The 18,592-nt window shown below is 41.5% G+C and overlaps 1 long non-coding RNA gene across 3 annotated transcripts in view; it reads right to left on the bottom strand.

The window, feature by feature from the left end:
- The window catches only part of LOC108178853 (uncharacterized), a 34,989-nt gene extending 16,890 nt beyond the window's left edge, over nt 1-18,099 (bottom strand). The window contains exons 1-4 of one of the 3 annotated variants that reach the window (XR_011380414.2): nt 17,963-18,092; nt 14,276-14,444; nt 12,680-12,777; nt 5,653-9,461 (exon numbers count right to left, since the gene is read on the bottom strand). This is a non-coding gene — a long non-coding RNA (uncharacterized LOC108178853). Of the gene's footprint in view, nt 1-5,652; nt 9,462-12,679; nt 12,778-13,376; nt 13,431-14,275; nt 14,445-17,962 lie in introns of those variants that run through there. The other 2 variants (XR_016218680.1, XR_016218679.1) reach the window with 2 other exon arrangements.
- Nucleotides 18,100-18,592: the final 493 nt, after the last annotated feature.

Here is an 18,592-nt window from a genome sequence, read left to right as displayed (position 1 = left end):
CAGGTTCACTTGCAGTCGAGTTATAAAATCTCCGAAGCCTCCAGGAAAGCACTTTCAAATAAAAACAAACAACAACAACAACAACAAAAAAGAAAACAAGCCAGTGCCACATTCACAAAACTAAATATTAGTGTTGTGTCAGGAATCAAATTGCTGTTATATATAACATACAAAATACTCAGAAAAAGATGAGAAGAAAAATGAACTTTAAAAATGTAAATGTGGAGGCCAGTGCTGTGGCTCACTTGCTTAATCCTCCGCCTGCGGCACCAGCATCCCATATATGCACCAGGTTCTAGTCCCGGTTGCTCCTCTTCCAGGCCAGCTCTCTGCTGTGGCCCGGGAGGGCAGTGGAGGATGGCCCAAGTGCTTGGGCCCTGCACCTGTGTGGGAGACCAAGAGGAAGCACCTGGCTCTTGGCTTCGGATCAGCATAGCTCCGGCCGTGGCGGCCATTTGGGGGGTGAACCAATGGAAGGAAGTCCTATCTCTCTGTCTCTCTCTCTCTCTCTCACTGTCTAACTCTGTCAAAAAAAATAAAGAAAAAATGAAAATGTGTTACAATTTCTAGATCTGTGCAACATCTTTACGCAGAGGTTAACCTCAGAACCCTTATTTTTGCTTTTCCTTCCGAGCTCCAGATCCTCTAACCTGTAAGATGCCCACAGAATGCCTGTATGCCCACATGCTGAGACGCACAGATCACATGGTCACTTGGCTCTCCGCTGGTTCACCTGCCAATACGTCATCGAGTCCTTCATGCATCTGTTTCTAAACTCCAGTTGTGTAGGTTCTGGAACACTTCCAACTCACTTATCAAATCACCAGTCCTTTGTCCCTTTCTTTCCTTTGTAGCTTCCTTTTAGCAATATCATTGTCTTGATTGATTGTTCAGTTCCCTTTCATGTTTGGATGACATTTGGGACACAATTCTCCCCTGAGAACCAACTTCTCATATTCCCAACCACTCCCTGAGATGGTAAGTCAAGATGAAAATTAGCATATCCCTTAGAATCTCTGCCCTAGTGAAGTGGAGCATCTTTTAATTACCCTGTTGTGACTACCTTGTAATCACATGACGAGCACTATGGCCATACATTAGCACAGTGAGAGAGCACTGACAACAATGCTAAGTGCTGTGCTTTGTGGCTATTTACAAGAAGGATCATAATCTTCCTCCAGTCCTGTGTTCATTGTAACTGAATACAGTTTCCTCTATGACTTTAAACAGAGACCACTGTAAATATGTATTTTAAAACCAGTGAAATATTTTTTTTGACAGGCAGAATTAGTGTGAGAGAGAGATACAGAGAGAAAGATGTTTCTTTTTCTATTGGTTCACCCCACAAGTGGCCTCTATGGCCAGGGCGCTGGGCCCATCTGAAGCCAGGAGCCAGGTGCCACCCCATGGTCTCCCATGTGGGTGCAGGGCCCAAGAACTTGGGCCATCCTCCACTGCCCTCCCGGGCCACAGCAGAGAGCTGGACTGAAAGAGGAGCAACCGGGACAGAATCCGGCGCCCCAACCAGGACTGAAACCTGGAGTGCCGGTGCCACAGGCAGAGGATTAGCCTAGTGAGCCGCGGCGCCAGCCAAAGTGAAATATTTTTAAAAAATATTTATTGATTGATTGATTTGAAAGTCAGAGTTACAGAGAGAGAGGGAGAGATAGAGAGAAACAGAGAGATCCATCTTCCATTGGCTCGCTCACTCCTCAGATGGCTGCAATGGCAGGGTTGGGTCAGGCTGAAGCCAGGAGCTTTTTCCAGGTCCTCCACATGGGTGGTGGGCATTCAGGCACTTGGGCCATCTTTCACTGCTTTTCCCAGGTGATTAGCAGAGAGCTGGATGGGAAGTGAAGCATCCGGGACTCAAACCAACACCCATATTGAATGCTGGTGTCTGTGGCAGTGGCTTTATCCACTATGCCACAATGCCAGCCCCCAGTGAAACATTTTAAACAGTGTGCCATTCTCAAGTAGTACCCTCTCCCATCCCAACAGAGGTGATGCCACAGCCCTGAGACTGGTATCAGGAAACAGGAGAGAATAGCAAGAAGAGGGAAGGTCCTAGCCCTGTAGTGCATGGGAGAAAAGACAGCTGCAAGATCCAAGGGGAAGGTGGCCATAGGAACCCTAATATACCTTTTCCAAGTTATACCAAGAAAAACTAGATCTGATAAATTGAAGGGAATGCAATTACACAGGTGCTCTGGTGCAGCTCAGCATTTGGGAATGGAAGGCGGTCACCTCACAGCTCAAAAACCACCACCTCAAGGGCTTCCAGTTCATTTTGGGATAGTAGCAGAACTACAGAGTAAAAAAGCATTGCTGACTTTTCTCAAGCCATTTTTAGTTACACATGGAGTAGAACCTGTCGCTCCCCGTCTTCATGGAGGAATGACACAGGACCCTGCGCTGTTCTTTCGTCTGCTCGGCCCTCCCCGGGTTTGCTGCTGGTTCTTCTGGTTCTTCCCGGGTTGGCTACCGACCCTTCCACCTCCGTGGAAGGGCGGTTCCCCCTGCCACATTCCCCACTTCCGCGGGGGAGCGGCACACCGCCGGCCGGCTCTCTCGGGGGCTGCACAGGTGTTCCTCAGGTGTTCCCCCTAGATGTTCCTCGTGCATGCCGTCTCTCTCCTCCTTTATAGTCCTCCTCCGCCAATCCCAACTCTGCTGCCCACACGCCGAGTACGCTGCTCTCCTCCAATCAGGAGTAGGTCCTACAGTTTATTGGTTGAACTGGAGGCAGCTGTGTAGAAGCTGTTTCCCTTCTCAGCGCCATATTGTGGGAAAGCAGATGCATAGAATAAGTCTTAATTCCAGTAACTTAGTCTAGTCCGAGTTGCTCCCAGTTGCTCCCCACAGAACCAACTTAGAAATGCTCCAATGTGCCCTGGAGAGGGTGCAAGAAGGCAACTGAGTGAGGGACAGCCAGCTGTGAGGAGATGTGCAGGGTCCTGGAGTGAAGTAGAAGCTACCAGGTGCACAACCCCATCCTGGGACAAGATGAGCCATGTGGCAGTGACTCGGAGGAGGGCATGTTGCTCTCATGCTGGGCATTGTGTGATCAGAAAACAGCCCAAGGCAGCAATTTGTTGGGAAGAGAGGTGCTCCTAGTTCAGGGATTTCAGCTGTCCTGGAGCCTTGACTGTAAAATCAGTGGTGCTATCATGGGCAGACACCAATGTGGAGAAAAGGGTGTAGGCGTATCTCTGGAAGTACGAACATTCCCAAGATGATGGCATCATCAAAGAAGAAACTGTCCAAAGCATGCTGTGGCATGGAGACTCACAGATGGTTTTCAAATGTATTTCCTTTCTCCTCCATGAAACAGGGGGAGCAAGAGTTTACAAGACAGGCAAACATCAAGAACATGCATCAGCTCTGCACAGAGGAGTGTTCTGTGTATGGCTTCGTGAGTCATCTGCAAATGTTTACTCAATAATGTGAAAAGGAACACTTTATTTCATAAGTGGATCTTTATTTAAGGATCTGATGCACCAGCTTAGCGTTTCCAGCCAATTAACAGGGCAGAATCTTCCTGAGCCTTAGGATCTTCTGCCCGGATGCTGCCCTGTGGGAGCCTCAGCTGCAGCCATTTTTGCGTTTTCACGAGTTCTTTAGTTTTTTTGTTTTTTTTTTTTTTTTTGCTTCCATGGCGGCCTGATAGCTTCTCTGGTCAAGCCACTCTAACTTCAGGTTTCTGATTTATCTTGGCCATTATATTAACAGCAGAAGCACCAGTGATGGCCCTTTGCAATTTGACTCTACTGCAGGTTCTTCTCTTTGAATTTCTTCCCACTGTCCCTTTTTTTGTTTTCCAGAGGACAGTTCAGTTTATCCTTCAAGGATTCATCGTGGGAGACCTGGCAGAAGCTCTTGGATCCTGGCTTCAGCCTGCCTCAGCCCTTGACTTTGTGGCCATCTGGGGAGTGAACCAGCAAATGGACGATCTCTCTATAACTCTGACTTTCGAATAAATAAATGAATCTTTTCAAAAAAGGATTTATCTTGGAAACAAGTGGCAACTTGCATTTTCGTTAAGAAATTGAGTAATTCTGTCTGTCTTGGTGTAGCACACCTGTGTCTGAATTACAACCTGCACCTGCTGGAACTGCAAGTTTGACTCATAATGCTGATTCCCAGGAAGGAGGAAATATGGTGAATGAAAAATACAAAAAATTAATTAAATTTAATAGTGTTTATCTGAGCAAAGCAATGTAATGCATGAACTAGGGGGCATGCAGGACCAGACTCAGAGGTTCAGTGAGCTCCCCCTACAACGGTGGGCAATAATTTATATTCGTAGGCAGCACAGAGGAGAAAAGCATAGGAGAAGCTTGATTGGCCACAGGTAAGTGTTTGCTTGCAACTGGTTGAAGCTTGGCTGCTTGTGATTGGCTGAGACTCAGTTTTGTTACACAAGTTATACTCTTAAGTTTCTGTTCATTTTCTGTAGATAGGTTATGTGTCATGCACTAGTCCAGCTTTAGCAACTGTCATGACCATAAACAGGTGATATTGGCTTAGAAGTGCTCTGAGCTGTGTCATCTCCCCATTCATTCTAGAGCTGTGTCTCGGGGAAATCTCTCCTCTACAGTCAGCAGCCCTGTGTCCTTCAAAGTGCATAGTCCTGTGTGACTCAGCTGTGGGGAGCATAAGACTGACTTTAGACTTCTCTAGCCCTCATTTCTGCTTTTGTCAGCTCATTCTTGTAAACCATCTTTCTCATAGGTCCCCTGGCAGTTCCAAGCTCACACATCCCCAGCCGTTTATTTTGCTTACCAGCTATGTCTTAGAAATTCTGGGGGAAATCTATCTTTTGGGTCTAGCTTGGTTGACATGAGCACTCTGGTATTTACTATTTTAAAAGGATCTGACACAATTAGGGATGAAGCTGACATTGAGAGTGGCAGTGTTCTTGATTGCATGTGGAAATTTAAGATTTATCCCACCCACCTGGCCTATTGTATTTAATCTTACTGTACTGTTTTTCAAAATTTTTATCATACATTAATTCATTTCTTTCTTATGACAATACTTCGAAGTAAGTAGAACAATCATTATTGTCCCTCAGTAACAGATGTGTCATTTCATGGAAGCTTGTTCAAACTTGTAGTAACTCCATCTCTGTTTTATTCTAGCATTAACTTTTCTTTCTTCTTTCTTCCTGTGTCCCTACCCTTCCTCGCTCCCTTGTTTCTCCCTCCCTCCCTCTCTTCCTCCCCATCTTCCCTCCTTTCCTCCCTCCCTTCCGTTTCCTTGCCTCCCCAACTTACCTGCAACTTTCTTACATGAATCTCTCTTTTCTAAAGCTGACTTCTTTGCCAGAGTGTGAGTTACTAGAAGGGAGAAATCTGTATTTCCATCCTTGGAAAAACAATTTCAGTGCTCTACTTCTGGGCATGTACTTTACGTTCATCTATCATTGCTCATTCACTCATAAGTGAATCAGAGAAATGATGAAACATGAGAAGCAAAGAAAGTTTAAACATACATGATCTAAACAGGGTTAAACTTATATGATCTAAACACTACAATACAGTAACTCAAACTTTTAAACTGGAGAAAGAATGAATCAACAATGATAAAGGCATAAGTTAGATTACATGAGGTCATTATGTACCCCGTCATGGCAAAAATAAAAATTACAGAAAAAGTGATTGATTTATTAAAAAATGCAAAGTATCAAGACAAGAATATCTGAACACACCAATAATAACTGAAGATGCCTAAAGAGATTGCCATCTAAATGTCCCTAAATGTGATTCTATAGAACTTTAATATAAGGATCGATGCAACAGGAAGTGCCCAGAGGCATAAAAAGATACAAGAATTTCCCAATTCATTAAATAATTTTAGTATTGTCTTGATTGCAAACTTGTATAAAGATCACACACACATATGAAAACTCACTCATTCACAAAAAAGAAAACCGAAGACCAAAAGATCTATTACAAAACATATAAAATCATGAAGTACAGCAGAGAATTAAATGAATCATGTCCAAACAGTTTTGCATCAGAAATGTAAAAATGGCCTAACAATAGGAAATACATTCATAAAAGTCACTACATTAAGCATCAGTGAAAAGTATATGATCATTGTTATAATAGTGGTAACAATAATAATGATAATAATAATAATAGAAATAGTAATTTTTATTGAATATCATATACTCAGCACCATTTTAAGCACTTTCATTGTGAGCTCATTTAATTTTTGAAATAACCCAGTGGAAGTGATCTTACTATTTCCTCAACTTTTCATATAAAATAAATGAGGCAGAAGTGGTACAGCCATTGAAGACATATAGAATTCTAACTCCAAAATGCATTCTCTGAACCAGTGGATTTTGTTATTTCTAGAAATGACTTCGATGGTTTCAATGAAAAAGAGCAACACAATATAAACTAAGAAGAAGGAGGAGGAGGAAGCTGAGGACAAGGAGGAGAAAGAGTGTATCAACCAGAAATGCGCAGTCTATATTATAGTCAGCTCTGGAATATTGCAAACATTCCCATTAAAATCACAAAAAGAAGCTGACTCTCTGGGGCCAGCACTGTGGTGCAGTGGATTAAAGCCCTGGTCTGAAGCGCCGGCATCCCATATGGGTGCCAGGTCTAGCCCCGGCTGCTCCTCTTCCCATCCAGCTCTCTGCTGTGGCCTGGGAAAGCAGTAGAAGATGGCCCAAGTCCTTGGGCCCCAGCACCTACGTGGGAGACTTGGAAGAAGCTCCTGGCTCCTGGCTTAGATTCAGCGCAGCTCCGGCCATTGTGGCCATCTGGGGAGTGAACCAGCGGATGGAAGACCTCTCTGTCTGTCTCTACCTCTCTCTGTAACTCTGACTTTTAAATAAGTAAAATAAATCTAAAAAAAGAAAAAGCAGCTGACTATTTTTGTTGCTATTTAGCATGGTATTAGAGATTATGGTTTGTGTAGTACGTGAAGAAAACATGACAGAAAACAATATTAAAGTGGAAAAAGCAGAGACTTATAATTTAGAGAGTATGATCATTTACCAAGAATTTATAAGAGAAGAACTTAAAACTCAGCTGTGAGAATAATATAGTTTGTGAGATGATGACCAGATACAAGATCAATATTGAAGAAGCATTATGCTTTCCTAAGACAAGAGTGATCAATTAGAACATATAATGTACGTAAAAAGGCCATTCATAATAGCAATAAAAACATAATATGCCTAAGAATAAAATTAATTGGAAATAAGAAATGACTGTATGAGCAAAACAATGAAAGGCAAGTTTGAGCAAATAAACTAGAGGAATCTCAATAATGTGAAAACTATTTCAGGTAGATTAATTCAATATTTTAAAGATAACAATTCTTAAAATGCATCTATAAATACAATTAAAATTAAGTTGCAATAGGGCATTTAGTAACAAATTGATTCTATAAAACAAGTACAGTGAGGAAAGCTCCACAGAGTAATGACACCTTGTTTTTAGATAGTAAAATATAGAGGGTCCTACAACTGAAAAACGTGTGTTATTTTTTAATTCCATTCTCTCCAAAAAAATTTGAAATACTCTAATTCCACAAACTTGTAGTTTAAACACTGTATTAGTCACAAAATAATAGAAAATGTAATAATGAAGAAAAGTATAGAAATGTATAGAAATAGACCTATGTATATATGATAATGTATTCATGGAGAGTGTACATTTTAAATTCACAGAAAAAGGAAAAGCATCTGGTAATTTTTTAATTGAAATATTTATTAATCCTTTTTTAAAAAAAATTGTTAAACTTCTGCTTCACAGAAGAGAAAAGTATGGTAGGTATATAGAGGTACAAATATTTAAGCCATAAAAATACTATAATACAATTTTGGACAACATTTTATAATCTTGAAATGTTGGTGACCAGAAACCTTAGGAGATGATCATATCATCACTGATGACATGACGATTTCATAGTTCCAGATAATAGAAGGCATAGAACAAAGAGCAAGGGACAATTTGGAAGAATGTAACATATATTGCCCAAGTGCTACCATGTGTCCTGAATATATGAAGAATTGCTACCAATCTCGAAGAAAATTTTGAGATTCATGAATAATTTAAAATAAGACATTTTCATGATTTGAAAAACTATATTTATTTATTTATAGAAACACAGAGAGCCCACACACACTGGTTCTGTTGTCAAATGCCCACAATGGCTAAAGCTCATAGCTGGGCACTCAGTCCAAGTTTCCCACAAGGGTAGTAGTGAACCAGTTACCTGAACCATCCCACTGCCTCCCAGCTACACATTAGCAAGAAACTGGAAGTGAGAGTGGACATGTAACTCAAAGCCGGGCATCCTCACATAGTATGTGGGCATCCCAGTGGGCATATGAACAGCTAAGCATAAGTCACCCTTCTATGAACTAATTATTGTCCTCTGTGGAGTCCGTCTCAAATTTGCAGGTGTAATAGATCAGTAACAACAAAGAAGAAAAAAATTAGCTATTAAAATACAATGCATTGCTGACATTCTTATTTTTGAAAGAAGTCTACTTAAAATCTTACAATTTTTACTATCACCATTACTTAATAAATAACAAGGATATTCTAACACTGAACTCTTCTCCTCAAACATGAGAGGCTGCAGAGTACTGGAGCCCACCCTGGCCTCTGACTGGGGCAGCTTCTCCTGCAATCCCTTGTCCCTTCCACAGTGTAGGGGCCTCTCTAGCACCTCAGGGGACACTCCACCTGCTCCTCCAGGTACTGTCACTGTACCCATGGGTGAGGTGCTCACTTTCAAGTATCTGGACCGGAAAGCTTGAAGGCCTAAACTCTTCAACTTTACTTTTTAAGTGAATACAATGCAGTGAAATGCTTGGTTTCTCTTGGGAAGTAGGGGGCTTGAGCAGATCTGTGGTGGATGGCAAAGTTCCATACCTGGGTTGTCCCTTCAAACTGACTAAGCCACATGTTAGTGCGATGACCCTTTATATCTTTGCGTTGGTGTTAGTCTTGTAGTGACTAAAAATCAGATTAAAATCATCCAATATATGATGGAATTTCAAAAGTTTGTGAAAAAATTGAGTTAAAAAATGTTTGTTTCCATGAAAAATAGTTTTGAAATCATGTGTGGATTTTTTTTCATAATACACATTTTTCGTAAAGTTCTTGAAGATATCATCTGTGCATTCATAGTGGCAATTAAGCAAGCAGCCTCATTCCTCCTTTTCAGAGATAACAGTACATTTTATTTTAAAATTAAGAAAGAAGGAAGGATTTAATAAAATGTGACCCAAATCTCCCTCTATGTGTGCATTATAAGAATAAACCTAGCCTGAAGATGTGTTGCTGAAACAGGCACACCTTAAGGCTCAGATTCAGCCCATCCATCTCCTTATGACTTCCTCCAGCACCAGAGGCTGATTAGTGAGCCGTGAGGGCCAGGCAGACCACCGGAGTTCAGCTTCTCCTCAGTAGGCGCCACTACTGGAAGGGAAACAGAATGAACTGACAGAGGTGAAAGGCAAGAACTCAACTCTAGATCAGATCTATTCTGAGAAAGCTCAGAAGAGAGAGATTTGCATATTTTGGCAGTTCCCATCAGGCAATGAGGGTCCTAGATGAGGCAAAATACTGGAATCATGCTCCAAGAACTACTTTGATGTTCACAAAATATGTCATTTGGGCTCTTCATCTCTAACACTTTTAGTCTATGAAACCCATGACACCAAAGTTCTATGAAGGTACTTTAAAAAGTTTTTGGAAAATGGAAATGAAAGATGAAATTATCTTTGATACAAAAATATGTGAAATTCATGCATAGTTTTTTTGCAATATGCATTTCCTATGGGAAATGCCCCAGGACTCTATGAACTTTAAGGTTTTGCTTTTAATTTTATCTACTTGAAAGGCAGAGAGAGAGAGAGAGAGAGAGAAGAGAGAGAACACCTTCATCTACTGGTTTACCACAAATGCCTGAAACAGAGGGCTGGGATAGGCCAAAGGAGCATATAACTCCATCTGAATCTCCCACATGGGGGTAAGGATCCAAGTGCTTGAGCCATCACCTGCTGCCTCCCAGGGTTTGCATTAGTAGGAAGCTGCAGTCAGGAATGACCCCAGGACTCCAACCCAGACACCCTGGTTTGGTGTGTGGGGTGTCTTCACTGTTGCACCACATGTCTACTCTTCCATGAACTTTTGAATACCATTCTTAATCTTATCTGGTAGAATACTTCCCGGTGAAACTGTCAATAGGACAAGCTTCTCTGGTTATGTATGTGCTCTCTCATAGCTCAGGATAGCGACACATGCCTCAGTGACTTCTGGCCAAGGCCAGTTAGCATCTCCCTCTCAGAAAGAAGGTGACTGGTGACCACAGACAGGCTGAGTCACTTGCTGAAAGTAGAAGACCTGGGATTTGAACCCAACCGTGCCCAGCTCAGATCTTTGGGTTGATAAACACCAGGGCATACCCCTTCTCTTAACCACAACCTCAGGAAGAAGTTTCAAACTGTGTGAGAAAAAAATGTTGGCATTTAATTTCCAATGATAAAAAATCATTTCTTCAAGGAACAGAGCCAGCACTTAATCAGTATTTGCTGCATGCCACCTGCCTCATTCTCAGGATGGTAATATCTATTTGACAACCAGGGATAGAAGTGACATTCCTTTGAAAACGAGGCCACAATCTAGCTTTAAAAAAATTGTCTGATGCAAGGTAGACTTTAATTTAATTTAAGTCTTGGGAAGCAGCTTGCCCAAAAATGACTTTTGCAAGTCACGTACAGTATTTCAATCTGTCATTTTGTATTGACCTTCACAGGCTTAAAATATATTGCACTGGACTTGTGAAGCTTATGAGAATGATATTAAAGTTGGTAATATTTTCAAAATCTTATTTTATATCCACTTCAATTTTTACTCCACTATGTACAACTCATGAAAGCAATGATATTAGGGAACATTCTTAGATACCTACTACTTTTCTTGTTAATTAGAATTTATTGAGTTTAATTCAATAAGTCACTCTAAAGTTAGAAGGCTTACTCAAATAGAATATAAAAAATCATATCCAGAAGAACAGTTGCCTCCATATTTGACACTGAATAGTGACTTTATGTTAATCTTTTATGTGTTTTTTAGGTCTAGGTCTCAGTGTATTATAGTTTGTATACACAATCTGAATTTGGCATAACTGATTTAATTAAATCTTACATCTTTGAATATAATTCTTCTACAATCTATTTTTCCTGTTTCAATTTTCACCCTTCAATAATCTCGTAATAGAAATTAATCTTCTTTAATGTGTGATGCTTTTTACTTTGTTGGCCAGTGCAGAACTGAACTCTGCATCACTCATTCTGCCTATTTTGCTTTATTTTCAGTTCTTCTTTGCCCATGTTAGAAATAATCGATTGCTGAAATAATTAATTACATGTTACTTCAAAAACAAGCATTCAAAGTATAAATATTAAGATAATCTTAAGAAAACACCAGGACATGTAATATGCAAACTCAAAATCTTTCAAGAAGGTAGAAAATTATAAATCACAGTACTTCAGTATAACTGACTATTTCAATACTTCAGTGCTTTTTAATCTCAAATAATCAGATTCTTCTCTTGAAAAATGTCTTTTTCTTTCCATTGTAAAAGATTAAACAAAGTACATTATCACCTATTTGTAACAAGAAAAGATACAACTGGTTTCAGGATGAAGATGATGTGTGACTTGAACACATACATATAAAATCACTGCCATCTGAAAATTATTAAAATACATCTAAAGATTCTGTTGGTTTGCTTTGTTTTGATCAACAGTATTTCTCAGGAGCAAATAAAGCAGAGAAAAGACAACAAAACTACCAAGCAGAAAGCTGTAAGTGGTAGACAGAAGCAAGAGTGCTGAGTGACTTAGTGAGGCTGAAAACACTACCCCGAGCGGATCAAACAGCAAGGGGAGCTGATGGCACCAGGTGCCTCTGGAGGCACAGGCTGAATGCAGGCACTGAACTGCAGAAGCTCAGTTGGAAACTGTTAGCGAGGCAGTGAGCCCTGCAGACCCTCTTTCACTGAGGGTGCTTGGTAACTCGCCTTTGACACCCCAAGAAAACACTGAAAACTCCTGGCTAGAGCAGAGGATCCAGGAGATGTCTGTTTACCTGGTCTGGAACAAAGAGAAGAAAGAGGAGAGGGGCTCACGTGACCACTAATAGGCTGGATACAGAACACATGAGTGCCTTCTCCCGTTGGAAAGCAGAACTCGGGAACTGGGCCTTTATCTCCAGCGTCTTCCCTTGTGAGGTCAATATACAAGGGGTTGATAGTGAGCTCATCAATGCAATGGCTCTGCTAGACCTGGCCCTAAAATGAAGCACAAACTCCACACATAGGGCTAGAGCTGTCACTTACATTTTTAATCCGATAATCACCTGACATTTTGCATGAATACTAGACTAAAACAAACACAGAGAAAAATGTGCGTATAATCCTTGAAGAAAGAGAATGTGCAAGAAGAAATGCTTCATAGCCATCATTAGTATCCTTGGGGAGACATTAGAAGATGCTACCACCTCCAACTGTAAAAGGTGTTATAAAGATGAGAGTGTCCTGTAGATTTCCCTAAGCAAAAACTAAAAGAAAGAGTCTTGAATGGTTTCACCACAAAGAAATGTTAGAAATTTGAGAAGTACAACATAACTACCTTCAGAAAACCAGGACACAGGCACAGTTGGGGGCTGGGTTCGTAAAGGAAGAGGGAAATCCGCTTCTTTAGTGAAAGCCAATAAACAATTCCTAAAACTGAAATAACAACATTATGAAGGAGGAGAGAAGGAGGAGGAAGACTAGCACAAAACTTAGAAATAGAGAAGTGAATTCTGAGAGAATACACTTAAAATAGTTGAAGCGATTATCTTTAAATGAAAAAATAGTAAGATGAAAGACAGAATCAGAGATCCATATTATTCATAGTTTCTTGGAACTTAGTTCTGCAACTATGGTTGGTATAATTATACCATAAACAATCTGCAACGTATATAAATGCTTTTAGTGAGGAGAATTCAGAATTGTTAATAAACGCTGCTATTCTTTCATCAACTACTAATACATAGTCTCTTGCAAATAATATAACACCATTTCCAAATTGTAGAAAATACGTATCTAACAGCACCAAGTTTTGTTCTCATAAGCATGTTAACAATTATTTAGCAGTGACAATGGAAGAGAACACAGGGTCCAGGGTCTCAAACTGAGTTTTACTATCTCAATGGGATCATGATTTTGTGAATGAGATATGGAAAAAGAACCATTTTGCAGTTTGGGGAGTAAGAAGTCAAAGCATATGATCTACCTTAATTAAAACCACCTAATACTTATTATAAAGCCCATAATTTTCTTACCTTTCAATCAAATGACATGACAATAAGCCATCAACTGCATCCGTTTGTGCATTTCTTGAATTAAAAAAAAAATTCATTTGAGTGGCAGAGAGAGAGAAATAGAGAGAGAGAGAGAATTCAGAGTCCCCTTCACCCAACAGATGTCCTCAGCAGTCACTGGGGCCGAAGCCTGGAGCCAGGAATTCAATCTGGGATTGCATGTGGGTAGAAGGAACCTGATTATCTGTGCCATCACCACTGCCCTCCCAGAGCCTGCTTTAACAGGAAGCTGGAGTTGGGAGCTCAAACTGGGTTCAATACCTATGATATGGGATGCCCTAAGCACTTGGCTGTCCCCCACCCACCCATTTATGCATCAATTCAATAAATAGACTGGAGGCATTTGGCAGATGCCCACCATGTGGGAATTCATAGATGGGTTGTGCAAGTCAACTTGTCTGCATCAGGAGTCTGCTCATCCAGTAAGTACACATTCTTAGAATCCTCGGAAAAAAATTTAAAAATTCCCTTACCCATATTTTATCTTCTTTAACCAAACAGTGTCCTCAGATTCAGATCATATGATCTGTCTCATTGATTAAAAGTGGAAAAACCTCCTTTAATTTAGGTGCAATTCATTAGCAAGATGGTAAGAAGAAGATAAGCAGTTCCATATTCATGAAATGACTGCTCTCCAAAATATTCTTAATGCATCTTACTTGGAGCCTAGAATTCGTTTTCCTCCAGAAATAATACTCAAATCAGAACAGCTAACATTTTAAGTGTGTTTGAGATTCTTAGGATTCTTGGCCTCCTTGAGTTCTGTTGGCAATACCTACATGGGTATATCTGCTCATGCAAATGTACGCAGATCATGTTTTGTGTGATTAAAAAGTTGTGTTGTCAAGTGGCGTACTTACCAGTGTTCCTTTATTGCTTTCTAAAGGCACACAGTCAAAGTACTAAAAATATAGACGTGTGCCCAAAGGGTTCATGGTAGCTTTTGTTTCAGCATGAAATTCAGTATTTGATGGCGTATTACGTTCTCATTCCCATCAACATTTTTGCGTGAACTGCAATATGTGAAGCCTAGGAGTTAGGGAACAAGGGATATACATTAAATCCCATTATTATGGATGACTTGATTCAAGGTAATTTTTTTTAGAAAGACTAGATTTTTATGTAAAGTCATTTTAATGTGAATATATGATAGGATAGCTCTTTGAGAAAATAAACTTTTTAAAAAGACATTATTTTAAAACAGAGACAATATTTTGAAATAGCTGAACATGCACAAGCCCTTTCCTAGACATATTATTCCAAATGTCTGACATTATCATTTCATGGGAAAGGGACTGCTTTACAAACATCCTTTCCTAAAATGTGGAAGAACAATTTCTGTCACAAAGGAGGTTGCACAGATTCTCTGTGAAATTCCCTGAAGTATAAAACTGGTTAATCAGTGCATTCTCTTCACAAATAATCCTAGTCCATTTCCAAAATTTCACTCATTATTAAGCAGTAAAATTTTTATTTTTTTAAATAAAAAAGGAATTAAATCATATCTTTGTGTAAATGTCTTACAGGAGACATACTATATGGTGCAAGCTATTTACAACAAAAGTTGGTATATTTCACTTGGCACAAAAGAATCTGGTCCATAGTTCAATTACACGTACAATCTACATTTTGTAATAGGACAAAAATTCTACCCTGAAACCCACCCCAAATATGTTTTTAAAGAAGCGTAATCAGGCTGCCTGCCTTAAATCCTTTGATGCCTTTTTAGTTCATTTCTTGGTAGAAGGATTCTGTTTCTTTGTTAATCAAAGCTACTTTGCTGAATTGGTTTCCATGAAGACCTGAGAATATTAGCAAAGTCTATTGCTGGCTTTGTCGCCATTTGAATATTAACAGTCATAGTTTTACAGCCGCTCCACTTTGAGAAATGCGGTGCAACTCCCACAATCCAGCAGTCAATTTTTCCCTTCCTTAGCTGGCCATGGCCCTCGAAATGTTTTCGTGGTGTCACGGTGAATGTGCTCTGAGCAGAGTTATATGGCATCATTTGGAGAAACATTGCGTTAATAACCAGAGTTCAAGGGCAAAAGATATAAACGGAGCAAATTACAAGTCTGAGCAGATATATAGCTTTTGCTAAAAGGGACACGGGCTGCTACTTTATTTACTGGGCATTGGTGCACTTGGAAGGTGCCGGAACTCAGGCAGGCATCCTTAAATGATGGCATCACAACTTAAGAAAACAACACACATTTTCAGACCAGCGACTTTCACACATTAGCTCATTTTAGGTACCACCATGGAGGGAATGCCAAGGATTCCTGGGAACGTAAATCCAATGGATCATTCAAACTGCAACTCCCCTTTTCTTCTTCTTCTTTTTTTTTTTTTTTCAGGATTTCTTGCTGTGCAAATCTTTAACCATCTTAACCAGTTTTACCACCCTAGTTCAAAATGAACACCATGGAAGCCTGATTCGTGAGAAAGCTGAGTTTTATTTTTACATATTGACATCAGAACTGTCTCAATAATTAAATTAAAAAGTAGCCACACATTCAAAAGATTGAAAGGAAAACTAATGTTAAATAAAGAGAACTGAGAGACAACATCATTAATGGCCAAAAAAAAAAAAATGAGTAAGAAAGAAATAATTTCTACCTGCTTCCTTACCAAATATTTTTTCCTAATCCCTAAAAGTCTGAGATTATTATAACATACTGTAGAATATGTGATACATATCACAATGCAGACTTGTATCAAAACATCACTTGTCCAATTTCAGTCTTTGTCAACTAAAGCTAAAAAATGTGATAAAATACTTTTCTATTGGCAGAATGGGATCATACAACTTTTTTGCCAAATTGCTTGAAAGCCATCGCAGAGACTATCAAAATGTCATAAAGCATGGCCCATTCATTCTGGTTTAAACATTCTTTGAAATCAGTAATTCAAAATGTGAAAATCTTGCCTTAAGATGTTCCTAGCTGTATTATTTACTGACACCTAGAAGCAATCTAAATGTCCAACATTGTATACATATACACTGAATGGAAGATTAAGCTTTTAAAATTGATTAGTATGTACGTGTTGGGGCATGAATGAATTTTCTCTACGTGTTTTTATTTATTTATTTATTTATTTTGGTATGTGCTATGTTGCCCTTTCGAGGTTATTGGGTTTCTTTACATTTTTTCTTTTTTCTCAATGTGGCATTTGAAGGAGAAATACACACACTCGAGCTGCCACTCTGAGCCACAGTCAGGTGACGCACACCTGCGCTGTGCCGCCCTGGCTCTCCGCTGTTGGAAACACGGGGCGCCCTGTCTTACAGCACGGGTCGTGGTGGGGGCGGTGGTCGCGGGTATTCTAAAGCGAGTTCTTGTGGGAAACACGGCTGTGTGCTCTGTGCTGCTGTGGGTCGGCGCAGCTGCAGGCGGCACCCCACTCCTGGCAGGCGAGACGTCCGCGAGGCACCGGGAAGCACCTGCAGCCGCGGCCTGCCTTGGGGACAATAATCCGCTTCCCCGCCCCACCTCTGGGTGGTGCCGAGTGTGTTTCCCCTGCTGCAATCCCCGCTCTCTACCGAATGAGTTTCTGGAACCAAACTGCCTACAACCGTGCGCCCTCATCTTGTCCCAAGGTCAAACCAAACGTGTTGGAATTGCACAGCACTTTCAAACACGTAAAAACCAAATAAATTCTGAAATGTCCCACAGTCCGACGTGCAAACTGGGTATCAGAACATAGCCTTCCATTTTATTTTGGAAAAAAAAAAAAAAAAGTTCTTTTGGATTTAAAAGCCGACCGCCTTAGATTTCCATCCTGCATAGAGCATCCAAGACTTATTCTCCGCCTTCTCCCCCTTCCCCGCCCAATTTTTTTTAAACCTGTTTTCCGCGGTTTCACTGTTCCCTGAGAAAAGGAAACGCAACTGCTCCGGTCTGACATCATCTTATTTCTCAGACACGGACGGGCATCATTCGCATAAATGATAGATAAGACTGCAAAGCCGGCTTGCTGGGACGGCGCAAACGTCCGCCCGGAAAGCCGCGGGCGTCTTCCGTCCACGTCCCGCGCGGCGTTGCCCGGTGTCCCGGGAAAAGAGCGACCCTCCCGGTCCTGCGTGCCGGCGGCTTGGGCCCCGCCCGGGCGCGCGCGGCCAATCGCGGGGCAGGTGGGGCTGCACCTGCCACCTGCAGGCGCCTGGCCGCTTCCCTCCGCTCTCCACTGTGCGCCCGGCGGGCTGGCTGTGCCCGCGGAGCCGCCGTGTCCTCCCTGGGTGCCCGGGCCTGCCCTCTCTGCTTGCGGACACGCGGGGCTCCCTTCCGGGTGGAGCGTATTGGAAGCTGAAGAATTCCTGCTCCACAGCCCCAGGGTCGCCTGCGGTTCGCAACGACGCGGTAGACACCGTGTGGAGGACTGGGGGAGGGGAGCTTGTGGGCTCCCCGCAGCGGGGCGGTACAAGAAGCACCTACTGCTGGGTGCCTGCCTGGCTTGGCTTTGGCCTCCACCCCATTAAAATGTGCAGACGCTAAGATGCGTCAAGCACTTGGAATAAAAAGATGTTGGAGAATTACAGTGCTTACCTTTGGCGGGGAAGAATAACTGGGGACACTTTGAAGGGACAGCACGCGGTGCCTCTGGTGGAGTCTGCAGAACAGGTCCTTGCATGCTTCAGCCAACCATCCCGCCCCCAAGACCTAGATATTAACACACGGCTGACGATTACACGGTCTCCTCTGGCTATGAGAACGACCCCAAATGAAAGCCTGTGGTGGAACTCAAGGGCCGGAAAGACAGAGTGCAACAATTCAAAAATGGCAAGGGACCCCCAGATCACAAGCACACCTTCGCTTTACAAACAGGCAAACCATCTGCAGCGCAACCCTTGCTTGGCGGCGCTAGGGGTAGCAAGCGCTGTGTTCTGCAGCTGCTCCAAGGGCAGCAACCGTAAGTCCTGACAACATGTTATGGATTTTGTAGCTGGGCCCCGTAACTCCCTGTGGCCTAAAGGATTCAAAACATCCACTTTATCATGTAATTTGAGGACAACTGAGGACAAGTATAAACCCCCTATATGCTGCGTCTGCGTAGATGTTGATTATGGTGGAACCAGACCTTGGAAAACAGACCTGCGAGCAGCTTAAAGCCTATTTCTTTTAAAATAATAATATTAATAACAAGAGAAACCGCAGCAGCAACCTTCACCCACTCCT

The sequence above is a fragment of the Oryctolagus cuniculus genome, chromosome 12 (genome assembly GCF_051225735.1).
Source record: "Oryctolagus cuniculus isolate XC-2025 breed Fujian yellow rabbit chromosome 12, ASM5122573v1, whole genome shotgun sequence".
Lineage (NCBI taxonomy): Eukaryota > Metazoa > Chordata > Mammalia > Lagomorpha > Leporidae > Oryctolagus > Oryctolagus cuniculus.
This window is presented reverse-complemented; position numbering and strand designations above follow the sequence as displayed.